Raw genomic sequence first — 19,241 nt, forward strand, 5'->3', positions numbered from 1 at the left:
GGGGAGAGACAGAGACAGGGCGGGGGCAGGTGGGAGATTGAGATTCAATTAAAAGCTAGGACGGCCTCTAGGGAACCAAATCAAGTATAAGACTAAGACATGGCCTATGTCTGAAAGAACTTGGGAGAGCTAGGAGGTCACAACTGATATGGAATATCCTTTTCCGTGCTTGGAATTATGATCCAAGGGAATACAGGGTCAGTGCTGACCTGGATCATAGGCTTTCTGGGCTTTGTATTGTGAATGAGTTGAGATAGCACAGAGCTTTGTAAGCAGCACTGAAAGAGGTCGGGCATCTCTAACTCTTTCCTGGCTGATCTGGAGCTAGCTCTGCCCTCCTCAGGCTGGCCAAAATGAACTGTCCTCTGGAGACTATGACTGACGACTAATCAGACTATCCTCTGTTTCTCTGGTTTCCTCAGTGTCCTTTCACCTTCAGAGACAGACCTTGGGTTAGATGGCCATAAGAAGCTGGGTGTGTCTGCTGTCTCCCTGCCAGCATCCTGCTTCTTCCCCCCTGCATTGTTACAGCTATGTCAGTCCTGCATGTCGGGCATGTGGTGATCGATTTAAAATACTAACTTACAGTCAGCTCAAAAAAAGAATCGACTTAAACTGTTTCATTTGGATTTTAATTTGTATGTCCAAATACTTTTAAGAGTGTAGTTTCTTTATTTCTGGAAAGCCTATTCTCTTTTCTACCTTTTGATTTAGGACACAGCATAAGTGACATTTAGGTCACACACTGTTGGGTCCATTATTTAGAATTTTTAGTTGATTTTGAATTAGAATTGATGAATTAAGCAAACTTGGTAAAAAAAAAAAAACAACCATGCTTTTGCCAATAAAAGATCACATTTCCTGAACAAAAGCCATGCCTCCACGATACCACAACATAGAATTTAAAGTGGAAAGTGCCATCAGTCATCTAGATGTTTTTCCTATAATATGCTATTTGAAGAGAGGGTGGGGAGGGAGGGACAGAGACAGACAGAGTCACAGAGAGACACACTGAGAGATGCAGAGACACAGATCTCCCTATCTATATCTACATCTACATCTACATCTAGAGATAGAGATAGAGATAGAGATAGAGATAGAGATAGAGATAGAGATAGAGTGTTTTAACACTTCTCAGCCAGATGTGTTGGCATGAATCAAGGCATAGAATGGAAGTCCTCACTTCAGGTCCAATCACGGAGGTAGATATTTGAAGAGAAGGTTTGATCTTCACTATCAGTGATCTAAAAAGCTCTGTCATTTTACTTTGTATTTGTGGACTCTTAGCTATCAGTAAAATAAGCTAGATACTTTGCCTAAGTTAAAAAGACTTCTGTTGCCTTTGTAATGCCCTCAAATTATTAGCTTCACAGAGCACTGCACTGTGTTGGCCACCAGAGCTTGGCTCTTATTCCTGAAGCTCCAATCAAGTGTATCCATTGAAGCAGCACATAGACCTGCAAGTGCAGCTTACTATGCACGGCCAGTCTGCAAACAACTGTTTGGTGTATTTAACTAGAAACCGTTGAGCCTCTGTATACAAACGGATGGATCCGCCTATTGATCCACTAACTGGTACTCAGCAGTGATGATCCAAATGCAATTCAGTTGCAAACTAAGTAATGCTTAACTTCCCAAGGCACTGCATACTGCAGTGTTTAGTGCACATAATTTAAAGCATTTACTATTAAAAATGACAAAACTTTCCATTATTGAAATATAATCTGGCAGCTGTGTCAAAGGACTGATTGAGGATAGGAAATGGTTTTCACCTAAATCCTACCCATACCTACTGTTTAGAAAATTCCTCTGAGTTCAGATTTCCCGGTTAGAATATTATTCATGACTACCTCTGTCTATACCGTAGTCATGGCAACTGTTCTGCAAGCTGAAAAGGGTGCAAAGCCTGATTCACCCCCCAGAACTGCTTCAGAAGTGGTTAAATGATGCAGCTTGCATGGCTAACGTGCACTGTTGAGTCTTCTTCCCAGTAACTGATGAGATTAAAAAACAACTCAGTGCAACCATTAGGATGGTCTGTCCTGTTGATAGCTAATCTAAATGCCTTATTCTGACCACCTTTCCTCAGGGACTTTTTTTTTTTTATCTTTTGAGCATATTCTCATATTTGCTATCTTAGGAAATAGGAAAAAGCAAATGAAGCTCAGAAACCTTTCATGAAGGAATGTAGAGAGAGGAGAACCTTTTATTTTAAGCTGTAGGCACATACATACGCTGCCTCACTAATGGCACACCAGCCTTGTAAGGCAGATAGATCTTCCTTTCTCTTCCTACTGAAGAGGAAGCAAAGCTTAAAGGTAATTTGCTAACTTGCTCAGTGTTTGTAGGCACAGGCAGACGGGTAGTTATATGGAGACCTTTAACTCCCGTACTTCCTTCCTAGGGCGTTTTATAAAGATGATGAAAAGCTTACTTTCATGGTTAGTGACTTCAGCCCTTGGTGATTTTTCTACTTTACATTGTTTTCCATACATAGGTACAATTCTCCTAACAGTCTTTAAGCACGGACAAATAAATAAAGTAACTCTTCATTTACCTTGGGGTAGGGAAAGACAAATGGTCTCTCTCTTTCTCTCTCTCTCTCTCTCTCTCTCTCTCTCTCTCTCTCTCTCTCTCTCTCTCTCTCTGTGTGTGTGTGTGTGTGTGTGTGTGTGAGTGTGAGTGTGAGTGTGTGTACACATGCTCATATATGGAGGGTCAGATGTCCACTTTGGATGTCTTCCTCAGTTACTCTGCACGTTTACTTTTTCCGTCTCTTTGTGAACCTGGAGCTCATAGATTGGCTGCACTGGCTGACCAGTGAGCTCCAAGGATCTACCTGCCTCTTCTCTACCTATTTCCATATTGAGGTTGCCGGCACACACTGTACATCTGGCTTTTACATGCGTGCTAGGGATTCCCAACTCAGGTCTCCATGCTTGTGCAACAGTCATTTTACTGTATGAGGCATCTCCCTAGTCTCTCACTTCCAGTGGTCTATTAAAAAAATATAAAGCTGTATATAACCCAACATGATTGCCTTGGATCGACATTTCCATGCACGTGTGTATAGGCTTCCTGTGTCAGCTCAGTAGTACAGTCATATTCTCCACTTGCATATCTGAACATCTATTCTGGAGACAATGAGTTGTCTGTTCCTTTATGATTTGGGAAGGGCCACTCTGATTGGTAGAAGTGTTTGCTATGGTGCATTGTCCTTGTTAGACTTCCTGGAAGCATACCTCTGGGAAGATGGTATTTCTGAGAGAGGAAAGTATTTTATATGACATTTCCTCCCCAGGTGCTGAGCATCTAGGATGCTGTAAAATATTTACAGAAGGGAATTAGACTTTGGCACAGAGCTTTTCAGAGGCTCTCCGTGCACTGCCTCTAGGAAAGTGCCAGCATGAGTTTTTATTTTCATGCTCTTAGCCAGGAAGGGAAACTGTTGCCAAACAGCTGTGACTGGTTCATAAACACTTTGGCAATTGATGAATTTCTCTTGCTCAGCTTGGATACCCAGATTCTGCAGAGGAGGGGAGTGTGAGAAGGCACTTAACCCACTCAGATGTAGTCAGCTCCTAAAAGCAGCCACTGGACACTCCCCTTTCCTTCTGCTCACCCCAAGCCAGGAGCCAGCCCTCTGGGCCAAGCCATTGGGATAAGCTTGTTTTTGAAGTCTCCCTTGTAGCTGCTATGTAGATGTTCATGGTTTTAAGAGCACACAACTATTCTTTAAGAAATCCAGGGGAAAAAAGTGCTATCAGGGTCTCATCATAGTCTGACTGCAGAAGTTCCCTGGCAAAAGTTCTACGCCTAGGGACACCACCGATGGAAATGGCCCAGCACCTCATTTAAAGTTGTGTCACATGTCCTAATGTAAGCCAGGGTTTCCTCAACACATTGTGCCTTTAAAAAATTGAAATGTGAGGTAACTGTTTCTCTGTGTTGGTTTTGCTGGAAGAAAAGGGGACTTAGATACAAGTCAAATTCCTTCTGCTAAATAATTTCTAAGACATTATATCAAGATTTCTAACAATCCCTGTGAGAGAACCCGGGAGGGCTAGCTCATATACCTTATTGGCTATCCAGCTGGCTTTTCAAGTTGATATCGGCAAAAATTAAATGTAGGGGAAAACACTGGCATGGGAATCAGAGCATGGTGGTTCTGGGTTCTGGCTTCTGTTGTGCCACTTTCAGGCACACAGCCATCAACAAGTTATTGGAATATGAATACACACACACACACACACACACACACACACACACACATCTATATATAGTGTAAGTTGTGTCTAAGGCCCCTTCTAGCTCTGTGATGGTCTCTTCATAGCCAAACCCAGCTTCTATTAATATTCAGGTCAGACAAAGATACTCAGCAGTAAATATTAAAATAAAGCTTTAGTAGACTTGGCTGTCAAAGCACTAGCTTGCCATACAGATGGTTACACAGTGGAAACCAAAGCCAGTTTTCCTGGGAGAAGTATGGGACAGAGTCCCAGCTGGCTTGTGTTTTAGGACCCTTCTACCTAAATTTTATTATTCTTTGTAGTCATCATTACATATTAAAACCTAGATGTAATGGGAAAATGGTACAAGCTACTTGTGAATGCAGAAGGTGAGTGAATTCAGCAGCTGTTGTCTAAATGGCTGTGATACATTCAAGTTCACTGAGGGTATAGAACATTGTGCTTTATCACAACTTTTGATAAGCATCTTACCAGGCACATGCTGGTGTTGTGCCTATTCTTTTGGACCTGAGATATAAACAAGTGAGAATGGCAAGGCCAGTGGAAATGACAGTGGACTTGATCCCAGCACCGTTTCTCAGTTAGTCGGCAGGAGATTCCTAAAGTATACTTTCAGGCTGGACTCCCAGAAACTCATCCAGGAAGTGTCTGTCAAGGGGCAGGAAGGGTCTGTGTCAGAGATGTCATATATGAGCCTATTTTTGGTTACCAAGGCTGAGACTCTCAAGACAACACTGAAAGCTAGAAAAATGTCTAGCGAATCACTTGCTAGGTATTTAGCATGAAGCCAGGGTTAGAACCCAAGCAGCCTCTCCCTGTTCCTTCTGCATCTCCTCCCAACACACACTTCCAATGCTATCAAGGAAAATACTCACATAAAGTAATACCTCCTTATACATAAACTCTTATGACAGACTGTTGAAATTAAGATGTGGACTGGCTGTGCTGCACATTCAGTAGTGGTTAGCTGTGGGAAATGCATTGTCACTCAGCCTCCTAGGCATATTGCAGAGAGCCCGTGAGGCGCCTTTGTTCCTAAGGGCTCTAACAAGAGTCTGGCATTGTTTTTAGGACACTAAAATCATATTCTGGTTAAAAACTGTTTAATTTAGACTAGAAACACACAAACAAGTATCCTGATAGTGTGCCATAAAGTAGGACTTTGAATTCAGACAAGGTAAAAAGGGAAAATAAGCAAAGTGAGGTAATATTCAGTGTTGACTAAGGGACAGACAGTTCATCTCAAAGGTGAGAGGAAATGGCTCTAGGACTCTTAAGAACCTTGTCTTTGAAGGGTGTTTTCTAGTTCTTACTAAAAGAAGTACTTGCTACCTATGCAGTATCAACACAGAGCAAACTTTTATTGAACAGTTGCTAAGGCCACAGTTCCAGTTTCAGATAGCTATAAAAATAAAGATGGCATAGTAGTGCTGTTGTCCTTAAGGAGCAAACAGCAAAGTAGGAACATGGATAACAGTATCACGGGCTAATATGATGGATAGATAGCAGATGGTGGAGGATCTTGGGAAGTCTTTTCTGAGAGATTGTATTTAAAGTGTGTTTTGAAAGAGTGCCATTATTTTTAATATTTTAACAAGCAAAGAAAGAGAGAGGTATGTTCAAATATCCTGGCTCATAAAAGTTCTTATCTTATTAAAGAATTGCTGTAGTTTTAATGTGGAATTTGGGAGGGCTGAGAGTAATAGATTGTCTGAATTTCTATATCTCTCCCAATTTTTTAATGTTGCAACCCAAGTTATTATCTAGGCAATAGTCTTAAAGGTGAAATCTTTGAACAGTGATGAGACGGAGTTTCCCATGAATGGGCTGTGTCCTTACAAAGGAGACCTAAAACAGCTAGCCTATCTATTCTGCTATGTGAGTACAAAGGAGAAAGGTGTCATCTGTGAACCAGAGAATGGGTCCTCACTAGATACTGGACCTGCTGGTGTCTTGATCTAGCTCTTAGAGCTGTGAGAACTGAGTCCCTGTTGTCTGTAAACCACATGCTCTATGTTGTTTTGTAGTAGCAGCTGAATAAATTTAGAGAGAAGCTTAAGACTGCAGGATTTGCTGCACTATCTACCCATTGGTTCATGCAAGGTTGCTGGTTCTTTCCCGAGGTACCAACTCCCACGGTATTTAGGTATGAACATGTACTCGATGGAAAATATAATATTGGGAGTTCAGCATGAGCTGATGTTCTTCGGCATTATTGTTCTGGCTTAGGCATAGGTGAAGGATTGGCTGGGCCAGATCAAACAGGAAGAAACATGGAGGCCATTGCTTAGGACAGTACAAATGCTACTCACAGGTTATGCAGCATGGCAGCGATGCACTGGTTACCACCATTTCCAGTACCACACCGTACTGAGCGGAAGGCAGCTGGTTGCTCAGGTTTTGGACTCCAGATCCATTCCGCTCCTGGCTTCTGGCAGGTTCTTTATATTCCTGAGCCCCAGCTTCCTCATCTGTAGAACGGAAAGGACACATTTCATTTGGCACTTCTGAGCATAAAGTATCTAGAACTATGCCCGTACAGCCTATGTGTGCAAATGTTAGATTCCAGTATTCCCCTGATAATCATGTTTTATGTTTGACTTTACAGTGAATTGCCTAGTTATATTATTTTTCTCCTGCCTTGGCTGAAGAGAACACGGGTCTCTTTAAAGTATCAGCTTGGCAAACAAAAGGAAGAAGCCCGGGAATGCTGAGTAGACTGGAGAGAGCTTTGCCAACAGACCTACATTCAAGTTTTTGCTCTGGGAATGACCTGTGGCATGAGTTTGGGCTCGAAACACAAATCATTGTTTATTCTATGGGAAAGTAAAATAGTGCCTACATCACAGATTTGACATCTAAATCAAGTGAGATAGTGAGAGGTCTCAGTACACTTTGGGTAACTAATTCTACTAGCTGTTCTAGATTATTTTTTGTGGATTTCTACTATCCATGCACTTCATATTAAAAACCAATTGCCTTCCTGGATTATTATTATTTCTCTTTCTGCAAGTTGCTTTGCTCTTGAAAGTGTAGTCCCGACCATGTCTAGATCCCTAGCACAGCTCTTTAAGAACATGTGCTTTAGTAGTCTTACCTCTTCAGCTGTACACTCAAGATCCTTTCTCCAGAAGAACGGCCTGTTGCTTCTGACAGACAGATGTGGTTGCTTTGGCTGCATTTCAAGGAAGCACAAAAGTTACCCCTCTGATATTATTATATGCAATTTGAATATAAAACATATCATTTTGGTTGGAGTTGGGGAAATAGTTCAGCAAATATAGTGCTTGATTTGCAAGCACAAGGTTGTGAGTTTGATCCCCAGAACCTTTAAAAAAAAAAAAAAAAAAAAAAGCTGAGCGTGATGGTGTGAGTTTGTAACCCCAGCACTGGAAATGCAGAAACTGGTGGCTCCCTGGAACTTGCTGGCCAGTCAGCCTACCCTTCCTGATGGGCTCTAGGACAGTAAAAGACCCTGACTCCAAAAAGAGTGGACGATGCCTGAGGAATGAATCCTCTGGTTTCCACATTCACATGGACATTTGTGTATGCACACGCACCTGCAGACATGAACACACACACACACACACACACACACACACACACACACACGAGATATCATTTTATAAGCATGTGCCTAGGTGCATAGGAGATACTCAATAAATCCTAAGTGTTGCTAAACATTGCATTACTTCAGCAACAGCTGGCTGGCCTCCCCCAGTCACACTTCGTGTTGAGAGTAGGGTTAGTCTTATGCACCAGTGCCTAGCGTGGTGCCTAACATGGAGTAGATGCATAGTAAATGCTTGGACCAAAAGGAGTAATGATAAAGGAGATAAGAAATAGGTGCCAACGGCCTCCTCTAACCTTTTTGTTCTCTCCTTTCCCCTCATTCTTTTCAGTTCCTCTCTTTCTCATAATAAACAGTGTCACGGATCCCTTAAGTATCCTAACTGTTACCTTTTAAAGAAGATAATACTTCATTTTCTCCCCACAAAAATGAAAAGTGACATGCCTCTATTATAAAGAAATGGCCTCAGCAACTTCTGGAAAAGCTCTAGTGGTTAATCAGTTACTTTTTATTTAAATACATATGCTTAATGCTGAATTACATTGTAAAACTCTCAGGGTGATTTATGGTCTCAGTCGGCCTTAATTAACATCCATTCCAGGGGAATGGTAAATGGGAATGGCCTTCACAACTGAGGGCGAACAATGAACTCTCTGGGTGTTGTCCAATTTGTAACATGATTTACATGGAAGCCAGCCCTTCCTTTCTTGGGGTTATCCCTTTTTCATCTGGTGTTTAGGACGGGTTATATATAATCCATAGATAGGAACATTTGCTGTCAAATTCACTGGCTGATTTAGAGCTAGGCCACTAAATGGTCACTATTAATAAAGAGGGAGGGAGAGAGAGAGAAAAAAATTCTCATCTGAGACTTTGCAGGGATTTCAGGTTCTTGCTATGTGTCATCGCTTGTCCAGCCCATGGCGGTTTTACGAAGTGACCATAATGAAAGTCAGATTGAATGCACAGGATACATACATTTAATCAACAGCCATTGGAGCCTGGAGTGCTGCAAGAGTTATAAGAGCCCTGTGAATGCAAATTTATGGTGAAAGAATCCAAGGGGCGGGAGGAGATGGATGTCTGCTGAATGGTACTACCTGACACGGGACACCAAAAGACTTTCCAGAGTGAGGGATTTCACTGTAAGGTTTGGCTTGTAAAGCTGCCAGCTGCTTGGTTTCAAAACTTGAAACATTTCCAAAACCTTAGACAAGGCACTTTATACACGCACTAGAGTAAATACTCTGGTTTTACTACCAATTTAAATGTGCTCAGTTTACAGTAATGAGCTTGTATAGGCATTACCTTGTTTATAGAAAGTGGAACAGGAAGAAATGAACATTAACCAGGACCGGTAGCAGTTCCCATTGCCTTCTGCAACACGGACGGACGGATGGCGAGTCTAGTTTCTTTCAGTTTGGAACTATGTCACAACTGATACTGGTGTGTGTGCTTGACTATGATGCCATGTTGCTCCAACAGAGTCCCAGATGCTGTCATCCAACCAGTTCTATCAAAGCCACCCACTTGACTTTTTTTTCTTTAACTATAGCAGATACAAGTAGCACAGTTAGGAATTATGGGGCAGTAGAGGATACATAATTGGTTTTGTTTTAGCCAAGCCTGCTTTCTACAAGTGATTTGGTCTCAGGAGTCATTTATTTCCTCTTAACAATTATTTGCATATGATTTGATGTGGATATAGAAGCCCTGGTCTTTGTCTCTTGGAATGGTGAGTCAGGACCCTCTTTGGCCCTCTTACTGATGGGATCATATGCCAAAGGTAGACAGATGTGTTTAGACTGAGAGACATAATGCCCTTGGCTTAGAGTAGAAGGAAAACAAACCTAGGAGACCCTAGCAAGCATGGTGTCTAGGAGAGAGTAGACACTCAACAAATATTGGTGAAAGAGATAAGAAGCACAGAGAAGGGGAAGGGCAGGGGGTGCTAATAAAAAGAGACCATAGAAGCCCATGGCTAAGAGGCACAGCCTTTCGAGTTCAACTGTGTTTAGATTTTTGGAAAAGAAAAATGAAAGGAGAGGCCACATAGGAAAATTCTAAGGTTAACAAACCAGGAAACATGGGCAGGATGGCATTGCTATTCATGATAATAGAGATTTATTAGGCATTATGAAGAAGAAAGAAATTTTTTCTGAGTCCCATTGACCCCCACGTCCTTTGGGTACATTGCCTACATGCAGCCTAAGACTTCAGGGTCTGGCACCTGGTCTTTATTTTTCCATGTCTTTGTATGGCTTCTCAGACTCTTTGGGACCAAGGACACAGACTTAGAACTATCAGGACAGCACTACTCAAGCATGAGCACACTCCTGCAGTTCCTCCCTCACCGTGGAGAGTATTAACAAAATGCAAAGACTGCCAAAGCCAAAAGCCTGAGTCAAGCCTACAGCAAATTAAGAGTTCTCATAGCATGATTATTATATATGCCTGACAGCTTTTATTTGCTTGTTTTCATGTTCGAGACTCTGTTTGCTGACTGGTCTTGCTTAAAAAAAAAAAAGAACAACAACAACAACAACAACAAAACCAAACAAACAGGTTTTCATGCTGAGGAAAGAAATAATTCAGAATGTCAGTGCTTACATTGTAAGTTCTCCTGGGAGGTGACATCTTTGTCATTGTGCTCCCTCTTTCTGTGTGTTTCCTCACCTCTCGCTCTTAAATATCTTGCCTCGTCATTTATTGCCCTGATGTATTTCCTATCTCCCCATTTCCTCGACTTTAAGTCATGAGTTTCTCCTCTACTCATTTAGTTACAACATCAAATCTGGGAGATTGTTTTGGGACCTCTTCTATTTTAACAAAACTATACTTAAAATTTTTTTCTGGCACTATTTTGGTGACTTTATGTATCATTGGAAATGTCTTTTTTCCTCCCATGATATTTTCACTCCATTTGTTCTTTATAAATGTGGGATTAATTAATAAACCTGAAATTTGTTTCTCTTTTGACATGGCTTCCTATTTCTATGACTGGCTGCTTCTCATGTGGTTTTAGATTTACTTTCTATTGCTTGTATGGATTTCCATAATTCCTGAGCCTTGCCTCCCTCTGTGTTCACCTCCTACCCTGAGGAGAATGTGTAGTAGGGGATGATGTTGAAGAGCCAGAGGAAGCTCAATCCTGTGAGCTTTCTGTAGGACCAGTGACTTGGCAATGGGAGGAAAAGCTAAATGTGCCTTTCTTCTCTGCCACACTTGAGCCTGGCAGGATATCAGATGGTCCCCAGAAAGGGGCTGTCGTCAAAGAGAGCCTGCCCGACCAGCGGAATCATTTTATTAGGGATAGAGTTTCTGTCTTCTACCCCCCTGCCTACCCCAGGTCACCCTCCCTCGTTATTTCTTGTCTCCTGGAGTATTCTTCTAACATTTCAGCAACACCATCACCCAATACCTCCCTTCTCTGTAGAAAGCATTTGCTATGCTTATCTCTGCTGTCCATCTTGGCACTAAGTCACAGAATGCCGTACATCATTTAACTCTCCTGAAAGCAGTCCCATCTGTGAAATATTACTGTAAGTCCCAGAACAGCAGAGGGGACATCCTTGAGTTTTCAGAAGTACTTACAAACAAGTCCAGGCTTCCTTTAATAAAGATTGTATAGGACTTTCTTTAAAATAAAATTTTTGCTTAATTATTCCCACCCCCCTTAGTTCCAAATTAATGCTATTTATGTCTGGTCAGTTTATTTGACAGGCAGGATGTTAGAGAGAGCTGTGCAGATCTCTTAATCTTATCAGTTGTTGCATTACAAGCACGATCCATAGCTTTACACTTTTAGACTTTTTTTTAGAGCAAGTACTTTTAAATTTCTGTGTTTGGGGAGGTTAGAAGTTGCTGCTGGAATAGTGACACGAGAGTGATTTAATCAATGAAGGAAAGCATTTCCTATAAGATTCTGTCACAGTGCAACTTGGACAAATATGTACAAATGTGCACATATGTACATTACTAGTATATATAATATATATACATATATATATATTTAAATTTCGTTTCCAGAGATTTTTCATAGTATGCCAATCATATATTAATCTTATATGCTAAGACTGTGTTAAATTTATTATCCTGTTTTTGTAGATTTCTTAGAAATTTCTACATAAATAATCATGGCATCTCTAAAGACACTTTGTTCTCAGTCTCTGCCTTATTATATATGTTACTATACAATCATCTGTTGTAATATGAAACATTACAGTATGAAAAAGAAATACTAGGAGTAGATATCCTTATAGCTGTTACTTTTAATAATGACAAAGAACAACACTCTGAAAATGAACAGAGAGCTAAAGAAAATCACAAAAGCTAGATTTTCTCTAGCAGCCAATACAGGTGCTAGGTCTAAGAACAGTAAGCTAACTCATTCAGCCCAGCAGGATGCTCAGAGAACAGCCCGCAAGATGGACCACATCCAGGACCACAGACACCATTTAACAAATTCCAAACAGTAGAAATAAGACAAATATGCTTTCAGCCCACAGAGGGATTGAACTAGAACAGAAAGATAGCTGTTCAGTTGCACCTCCTTGCAATGCCTGGAAGCTAAGCAACGTGATTCTAAAGTTCACCGGTGCCAATGGAAAAATCTCAAGAGCGAGTGAAAACATTTTGAACTAAATACAAACAAAGCATCAAAAATAATATTGAATGTGTATATTAAAAAATTAAACTTCTGTTTTAGGAAACCAAGGAATGAAGAACTATGTAAGTCTAGACTAAACAGAAGAAAATAATTTTTTTAAAAAAAGATAGCAGAAATGAACTAAAATTTTTTTTTAAATCAGTAAGTACCAAACTGCTAGCCTACCTAGCCAAAGTGAGAAAATCCAAATTACTGTATTAGTGATGAAAAAAAAGATACATTTAAAAGTATGAAATTAAAAATTAAAAGAAATAAAAGTATTATGAACAGCTGTGGACCCACAAATTTGATAACATAAATGAAATGAACAAATTCTTTTAAAGTTGCATTCAGCCAAAACTTAAACAGGGAAAAATAAATTTAAATAACCTAAATGTATCCAAGAGATTGAGCTGGTAATTAATAAACTTAAAAGCATTAAATCCAGATGTTTTGTATCAAACATATACATTCTTCACATTCTATTCTGGAAGGTAGAATGAGAACATTAATTTATTTTATGGGGCTATCATTATCCAAATACCAAAACTATATAAAGACTTTATAAGAAAAGAAAACTACAAAGCAGACTCTCATGAGCATGACTGCCAAACAGTCAACAAAAATGTTAGCAAATTTGAGTCTAACAACATAAGAATAGACACCAGTGTGCTTCCTGACCAGTAAACTGATAAAGGAAGACAAAACAAAACAAAACAAAACTACATCATCATGTCACTACAGAAAAATGTTTGACAAAATCTTTTTTTAATGCAAATTTTAAAAAATTTATTTATTTTTTAATTTATTTACATTTCAAGTGTTATCCCCTTATCCGGTTTCCCCTCCTCCTGGAAACCCCCTATCCCATTCCCCTGTCCCCTTGCTTCTATGAGGGTATTCATCCACCAACCCACCCACCCACTCTCCCCTCCCTACGTTTGAATGCCCTACACTGGGGCATCTATATCTTCGTAGGACCAAGGACCACTCCTCTCTCCTCCTGTTGATGCCTGACAAGGCCATCCTTTGCTACGTAAGTAGCTGGAGCCATGTGTAGTCCTTGGTTGGTGATTTAGTCCCTGGGAGCTCTGGAGGGTCTGGTTGGTTGATATTGTTGTTCTTCCAATGGGGTTGCAATCCCCTTCAGCTCCTTCAGTCCTTTAACTCCTCCATTGGGGATCCCACACTCAGTGCAATAGTTGGCTGCGAGCATCCAACTCTGTATTTGTAAGGCTCTTACAGGGCCTCTCAGGAGACAGTCATAGCAGGCTCCTTTCAGCAAGTATTTCTTAGCATCCACAATAGTGTCGGAGTTTGGTGACTGTATCTGGGATGACTCCCCGACAAAATCTTAATACTCAGTCAAGACAAAACACCTCTCAATAAACTAGGAGCAGAAAGAGAATTTCCTCAACTTGATAAAGAACATTTATATAAAATATAGAACAATCGGTATATTTAATGGTGAGAACTACTTTCATTCTTAACACTGGAAGAAGTCAAGGTGTCCCCTACTGTCACTCATCTTTAATATTGTAATGAATTCCTAGTTAGTCAATAAGCTTAGAAAAGGATATAAAAGTATATAGTCTGAGAGGGAAGAAATGAAATGCCCTTTGTATATAGATGAAGTGATTGCTGTAAAATCTCTAGGATTTACCCCTGACTCTAGAATAGGAAGATTCTTAAAACGAATGCGAGATGACAAGGTTGCAGGAGCAACCTTTATATAAGAAACAAGCACCGGAACTTAAATTTTAAAATGTACCATTGAGGGAATAGCAGATAAGAGAGCTTGGCATCAGTATCTTTAGAAAAGTCTCTTCTTTATAAGCTGTAGTTTAGCTAAAGCAATTCAAAAGAGAGCTAAACAAGTGGAGAGATGGCCCGTGGATAGGAAGGCTTAGTATGTTAGGAGTCAGCTCTTTTTACCTTGAGCTATAGATTAAATAAAATCACAAAAGTTTTATTAAGTTGCTTTGTAGCCATCAGCAAACAGATTCTAAGGTGAATGTGGAAAGGCAAAAGACCCAGGGTAGTTAACTATTCAAAGAGGGCAGAGTTGGAAGGCGGGCGTTCTCCAACTTAAGACTGACAAACTAAAACGGTAGTACTGAGACAGTATGGTCCAAGGAAAAGTCAACACATAACTTGATATTTACAGAGGCAACGATGATGGAGCTAAGACATACATTGGCAAGCTCACTTCAGAGTGGAAGGCTGAATCAGAGATTTCTCAGTTATCATAGGACAGACAGACACACTGTTGAGTATAAAGATAAACATCCAATTTCACAGGATTGAGATGAGAATTGCAAATAGAGAGGTGCCTCTAATAATTACTAAACCAGGGCAAGGAAAGCAAAGCCAATATGTAAAACTAGGTGAGTGATTTTGTCTAGCAGATCAGGTCAAGCTGGGATCACAAAGAAGTGCTCAGGAGGTTCAGTGGTATTAATAGTCTAGTGCGTGGATGATGTGTTCATAGTGTGTTCCAATATGATATAGTTCAACTTGTGCTTTTGTTACACAGATCCTTTTGTATAAAATGCAAAAGAATGTAATAAAAACATCTTGCCCACATAAAGTCTTCATTCTTCAGTATGTTTGAGATTTTTGTCTTGGTGAAGAGGTATTATATTTCTAATCTTATCTGTAAAGATGTTAGACAGTGATTCATGTCCCCTCCCAACAGACATTCCATTCGTAACATTAATTAAGAGCCCACCATGTCCAACAACAACCTGTAAAACGTCAGTGGGACTTTTCATAACCATCAAAAGTTAACATTCACAAGCTAATTTGTCCCATCCTCCTAGGGACCTGAACAGGGCAAGTTCCTTCTTTTATGGGCTGTCTGTTTCTTTTGCCTTCACTCACAGCACAGAATTATGTTAAAAGTGCATGCCTGTCATTTATAAAGAAATTAAGCAATAGTCAGACTGGAAGACAGACTTTTTTTATACTTTGAAGCATCCAGAGGGGGAAATCCACACCTTTCCTTACACTCACTGTGAAACTCACAACACCGTAAAGGAGAATTTTCTAGTATCTTGCTAACACGCCTTTGAATGGAAATAACATGAAAAACATTAAATTAAGCATTTTTGGCAACACAGGTCCATATTTTAAGTTAGTCTTTGAGTTGTTTTATTTTCCATAAACTGAACTTTAAAGGATACTTTGGAAAAAAGGAAAGTGTTGAGCCATTTATTTCTTCAGTCAAAAAGTTTGTTTTGACATTTTATATTTTTAAAAAGGCACAAAAAGAGGACTCATAACTCTCAACATTTTAATTTTAAATAATTCCAATCAACAAAAAGTTGAAAACTAGTGTTAAATCTTCACCCAGATTTCTCTAGTAATATTAAAAATCAGAAATTTGACCTTGGCATATTATTCGCTAACATTAAAGTTTTAATCATAGTTGATCAATCGTCTCTCTATTTCTTCTCTTCTTGTCTCCCTCCGGTCCAGGAGCTAGTCCGCGGTGACATGATGCAATCAATTTTTTGTGACTTATTACTCCTTTCCTCCTTTATGATCCTGGCTCCATAGAAAAGCATGGACAGCTCTTTGTTGGGTGTTGTTGAATTTAGGTTAGCCAGTGTTCCGTCCTGACTAAACCCACGCGTGTCTTTGGGGAGAAATGCGGCAGAGGAGACCTGACACTTCTTGGACCTCACATGAGGGGCAGGTTCATAGCCATCTGTCTCATCACCTCTGTCAGGTCTGATCTCAGAACTGCGTGGTGTTTGCCAAGTTGTAGTTTTCTCTTTGCAAGGAATAAGTATGGAAGGGAGATCCTTGAGGCATGAACCTCCATATTCTCATTAAAAGTTTTCCTGATTGTTTCTCCAGTGGAGATTATCGCAGTGTCTGAGAGATGCAGAGTGTCCAAATCCCCCGCTCCTTCACACCTGCTACCTGGAATTTGACTGAGGGAGTTTTACCTGCTAGCTGCTTATTCATTAAACTGTATCACTAAATATCAGATGCCCTTGTCATCCCATGGGTGTCACTATCATTAGTTATTCAGAGAAACAAAAAAAGAAGTTTTAGGAATAAAAATAGAAACCCTGAAACTAGCAGCGTAGGTCCAAGTAATGTAAGAATTGTGGAGCTCGAGGAAGGAACAACTCTGTAACACAGAGCCAAGTGGGAGTGGTGCAGATGCCGTGTGGACCACAAAGGAGAACACCGGAGTTCTAGGACAGACTTAGATCCCATTTTTGGCCGTCGGGAACCTCTTCATAACATCAACACTGTATACCAAGAAGAATAGTCCTATTTACCTTCTGACTCAAATGAACCCTTTCTAATATTTTTAGCAAGGTTTTACATTTTCAGTGATTTTTGCAAACTGTAGAGTGAGAATAAGGGGCTGATGAGAACAAGGTAAGAACTGAAGCATGGGAGGGGACAGTACCATTCCATACTGCCCCTGGCTGGGATTGTTAACTGACGCAAGCCCGGTGGGTGAGCACAGTCACCTGCACAGCAGCTGCCACAAGCAAGCGAGCCATCAGGAGCATCTCCCTCCTCTCAAGTGCTGACTCCAGATTTTTAAATGCAGCTATGCTTGGTTGCGCTAGGTCAGTGCTTTTGGTTCTTCCGGCCCCTGCCTTCTCTTGGTGCAGTCTTCTCCAAGAACTCAAAGGCTCGTCATTTTGTAGAGGAGATGTCCACTTTTAAATATTATAATTATCTATCTATTTATCTATCTATCTATCTATCTATTTAATATTATAGTTTAAAAGCCTTTCATTCTTGGTTTTTATAAATGTTGTATCAAGTAAAGTTTACTCATGGATGTCATAAGATAAAAGAATATATATTTCTATTAAAACAAGATGGCTTGGAGCCTTGGTAGCCTTCTTATACAATATTAAATGATTAAATTCTTATTGAATGATTTTTCCCTCTTTTTTTGGGGGGGGGAGTACTGTTGTTTGCTAGCAATTTTTTTTTTCCAGTTTGGAGATCAAATCTTGGATGAGGCAAACATTCTATCACATGAGGCAAACATTCTATCACTGAGCTATACGATCACAGGCTAATTCTTTATGTTTAGAGTTTGAGAGACTTTATCTTAGAGGCTCTTAAACAAAGAGTTTAGTAAGATAGCCCCTTGTACCCTCACCAGTGCGTCTCAAATGTGTCGCTGGTCTGAGGGTCATGAAGCATCTTTCCCTGTTAACTGCCCTGTCCCATGATAGAGAAACTTAATTCTGAATTCTTAACTCTGTTCAATAAAAGGTTAAAAAAATATGACCAAGACGATGTTTCTGAACTGTGTTCTTAGCTTCTTGACCTGTCTGACAGTGGTACCTGTAATTGGGGAACTAAAGGACAACCCGATCATGGTGATTGACTCGTTTCTACACAAGCCTATGAGTTTGTTTGCTTATTTTTATTTTTATTTTTTTAAGTATTAACAGAAAATCTTTGGTGCACGATGATGAAATCAGTTCTCAAATAATGAACTATCACAGTGTTTCAAGATGCAGGGAAAGTTAGACAATTTTAAATTCCTCCAGTTTCTCTTATACTTTTTACGTGATCAATGGATCTAGAAGTGCTAGTAGGAAAAAAATGAGTTTTGTCTTATCGAAATGTAAGGGGTTTGGTTTGGTTTGGTTTGGTTTGGTTTGGTTTGGTTTGGTTCGGTTTTTGATGGGTTAAGGCACTTGCTGTCAACCCTGGCTACCTGAGTTTGATCCCTGGAATCTACATAGTGGAAAGAGACAACAAACCCCCACAAATTGTCTTCTGATCTCCACACATATGACACAGTGGGCCCCCATGTATACATAAACACAGGAAGAAAAATAAATGTAAAAAAAATAATAATTTTCTACTTGATCTTTAGGAAACCTCCAAGAAATAATGAAAGTCATGCAACCCTTAGAAATATACTCCATGGGAGCTGGGCGTGGTGGCGCACGCCTTTAATCCCAGCACTCGGGAGGCAGAGGCAGGCGAATTTCTGAGTTCGAGGCCAGCCTCGTCTACAAAGTGAGTTCCAGGACAGCCACAGAGAAGCCCTGTCTTGGGGAAGAAAGAAAGAAAAAAAAAAAAAAAAAAAAAAAGAAAGAAAGAAAGAAAGAAAGAAAGAAAGAAAGAAAGAGAAATATACTCCATAAGAAAATAAAAAGTAAACCTGAATCCAGAAGACAATGGTGTTATTTCAAATACTAAGGAATAGCTCTTTAAAACCCCTCTCAACTGCAAGAAAAGCATGCCTCTAATACAATCTTAGACCAGTTTGAAAGTTCTAGAAGCCCTTTGGTTTTGCTAACGCATGTGCCTTGTGACTTAACTTACTAGTCAGACTAGTTATAGTCAATTTTTAATTGAGCTGACTTAATTGGGGAAATACTTATTCAAGCACCATTCCTTTAAGATTCCCTGATGCTTCCAACAGAGAAACTGGTATCAAAGTCCGAATGACCAGAGTTTTACCCCTATAAGTAATGGCCAGAAATTGGACTACCAATAGTGTTAGCCTTGGTGTGGGATTTGTGTGCGAGATGCTTTGTCTTTCTGTATTTAGTGATGGAAGGGCACTCTAATCGGTTGACGTGTTCACTGAAGTAAAGATTCCTACTACTTCATCTTTGGATGAAGCAGCTGTCATGGGAATATATTCCTCCTGATTTAGGAGGGAGGTTGGACTTGATGCTGTTCTGAAAGTCTTTCAACACATGAGAATCTATGTCTGTCTCTGGAAGGGAAATGAAGTGGTGTTACCATGGTGCCTCCATAT

At 40.1% G+C, this 19,241-nt stretch overlaps 1 protein-coding gene across 1 annotated transcript in view; it reads left to right on the plus strand.

Annotated features, from left to right (window-relative positions):
* The window catches only part of Aldh1a2 (aldehyde dehydrogenase 1 family member A2), an 80,924-nt gene that overhangs the window by 17,704 nt on the left and 43,979 nt on the right, over window positions 1-19,241 (plus strand). The gene's annotated exons all lie outside the window — the stretch shown is intronic.

The sequence above is a fragment of the Mus pahari genome, chromosome 10 (genome assembly GCF_900095145.1).
Source record: "Mus pahari chromosome 10, PAHARI_EIJ_v1.1, whole genome shotgun sequence".
In the NCBI taxonomy this organism is placed as follows: domain Eukaryota; kingdom Metazoa; phylum Chordata; class Mammalia; order Rodentia; family Muridae; genus Mus; species Mus pahari.